Source organism: Lupinus angustifolius, unplaced genomic scaffold (genome assembly GCF_001865875.1).
Source record: "Lupinus angustifolius cultivar Tanjil unplaced genomic scaffold, LupAngTanjil_v1.0 Scaffold_287, whole genome shotgun sequence".
In the NCBI taxonomy this organism is placed as follows: Eukaryota; Viridiplantae; Streptophyta; class Magnoliopsida; order Fabales; family Fabaceae; genus Lupinus; species Lupinus angustifolius.
In genome coordinates, this window is record NW_017727606.1 from 108,553 (window position 1) to 111,851 (window position 3,299).

The window sequence follows — 3,299 nt, forward strand, 5'->3', positions numbered from 1 at the left end:
AAAAGGTGTAGAGAGCTTAGAAGAGATTGCATAGAAAATTGGATAGGGACATAGAAAAGAAAAAAGAAGAGAATAGATAAAGTAAGTTGCAACTCTTTGTTTTGGTATCTTGCACAGTTGGTAACATTAAAATCTTAATATATAATTTAATGGTCATAAAGTACAACAACAAAAAACATCATATATTGGAATGGAATGTTATAACAAACTTTGTGCATAATAATAACAACAATGAATAACTACTATGGGGTATTTTTAAGTTAAAAAGGTTAAAATAAACTTAAAAATATATTTAAAGTATAAAAAATGAAGTAGTATATTATTATCATGGGATAGAATTCACTTACTCTATGTTTTTTTAACTTATTATTACTATCCAAATTTTGCATTCTCAATTTTGTACATTGTTTTGCTATTATAGAGATATATAGTAACTAATGTATTTATATGTTGAACTTTTTTAAATAAAATACATGCAATCTAAGGGTGGTGTGTTAAAGTTTAGACGAGTTGGTTTTAACATGAGACTGTCATAACTAGCCTCTTGAGCTAAAAGTTTAGACGAGTTGTCTAACGTTCTCCATCACCTAAAATTTATACACTTCATAAGTTTTACATATTTTTAGTCTTCATTCTGCCCATCAATTTTATTTAGATTTACTCACTAATTCAAACAATTGGATTTCCCTATAATTGATAGTTAGGATGAGGAGTCAGTTTAAAAAACTTACTCGTAAGTGGATCCCTTCTTTATTTTTAATTTATGCTATCACCATAAATTTTATTGAGCTTTTTTGTTGTTGTGGTTTTTATGTTCCTTGAATGAATTATTCTCAACATAATGATTGTCATCATTTCTCAATCTCATGTCAAGTAATATTAAACTTAATGTTATCGAATAATAATTATATTACTTAGTTTTTTCTAATTATCAAACCCAAATTTGTATCAGCTCTACCTAATATTTTTATAAGCAACTATCTAATATTTTAATAATTTTTTACTCTCAAATTTCTATATATCCCATTACGTATATCTCTTCTCTATCATTTTCTCTACTGTCCTTGGTTATCAAGCATGCATCAATCAAATAAACTTTACATAGTTTTTTTGTACAAAAGAAAGCAACCTTACATAGATCATTTGTTTCAAAGAATATATGATCTTTTAGAATGTTACATATTGTTTTTCAAAAAAAAAATTTATTCACGTGATAATATATGATTGATCCAAGACAAAGAATGAGACATTATTAAGAACAAATGATCTACTAGTTTTCTCCAATTTCAACGAGGACTCCATTAGCCCAATTGTAATAGAAGAGATCATGGCAAGAAGATGTCCATCATTTTCCAAACATCAGACTAATTTGGATGTTATACATGGTTGATTTTGCATCCTAATAAAAACACTTGATAACTAATATAAAATATTATCAAATTTGTATGATATAGATTAATGATATGATATTTTAATATTAATTTATTGCCCATAAGTAACACAATGTATCACTAGAGTATAATGGTAAATGACCAAGGGTTCTTGTAGGGTAATTGTAGTTCAACAATGCATATTTTAGATGTATAATATTGCTTTTGTATGTTTTTTGTTTGACTACAATATTATATTGACATTATTAACAACACTTATAATACATTGTTGTATTGAATATATACCACAATGTATCACACAAAAAGCGATGTCATATATTACACACATATAATAGCACATCGTACGCAAAGTGCTGTCATATTTTTCAAACATAAACAACACATTTTATAGACATTATTAACAATGCTTATTTTTGTGTTGTTGTATTGCATATATATAACAGTGCAATCTTAAAAAAATGCAGTTATATTATTCATAAATATTATCAAAACAACACTTTAATACAATAGTGCAACACATGTAGCATTGTTGTATTAATCATATACAACAACGCAATCTATAAAAATAGTTATTATATTAATCTTTTACAACAGCGTATGTCAGGGTTTCCCCTAGAAGAATTCGATGTTGATTTGTAGAAATTAATATCTGCATATACATTTATTAGCAGCACAGACATTCACAATAGCACACATATTTATACATTCTCAACAACATACACACATTAATATAGGCATCAGAAGTTTATTTTATTAATATCAATACAATACAAACTACAAGCAATGGAAATCATGTCAATTATGTTTTGACAAAATACATAATTACAAATAAAAAAATTATGCAAATTACAAAAAAACAAAATTATACAAATTACAAACAATAATTAAACTATAATTATACAAAGACTATTTGCATCTACTTTTCCTTTTCCTTGATTGTTTTTTGCATGTAAAATCATCCTTGTTTGGAGGGACATATTGATTCACCCAAAGTCTTTCATCATGATTGTCGCGCCCCGGTTTTCGGCTACGCGACCTCTCGAGTCGCCACTACATTTTTTTTACTGTCAAAAATGTAGAAAAATCTTTTTTAGCCCAATTACCTTGGGTTTTTGGATTTTTGATATCCAGGTTCGGAAGTCGGTTACGGGGTAGGGAAGGTATTAGCACCCCACCCGCCCGCCTTAGGCGGTACCCTATACTAAACTACATGGATTATTATATTTTTTATTTGTTGTTATTACTATTAAATAAAGGAACACCTCTTTTTAATTAAGTTAATTAATTAATGAGTAATTACTTAAATGAAAAAATTATTTTTTAGTTGGGCCTGACAAGATTGACTTTGGTCCTACGTATCCCTATTAAGGGAATCAAGGCTTACGTAGTTCTTTAAGTAGAAAAATGTTTGTTGGTTGGATTGATTTTAGAAAATATAAGCGTTAGATCTCGACTAACAATCCTGCTAATACAAGTGAAGTACAGCCCATACGTCCGATACCGCATTTTGTATTAAGGGTTAGTTAAGATCTTAACATGTTTCTGAATAAAAGATTTTTGAGTCGTTGGTGAATTAGTCATGATGATCATTAAATTGATGAAGTGCAGCCCATATGTCCGTCACCGCATCATATCTTAAAATTAGAGTGATTGTCGTCTTAGAATTAATAATGAAATTATCATAAAAAATGTAGTGATTATTTTAAGGACATTGATAAAAATTTCAAAATGGTGTAACGTGCTAATAGAAATGTGATTTATTCCACATTTTTTACAGAAACTTATACATTATACTTTTATGTTTGGCTTCATCCAATATGCCATATATTAAAACTTGGACATTCATTAACATGAATAGAATAAAAAAGCAAATACTAAGTAATATAACATTGACATAACAGGTTCTAA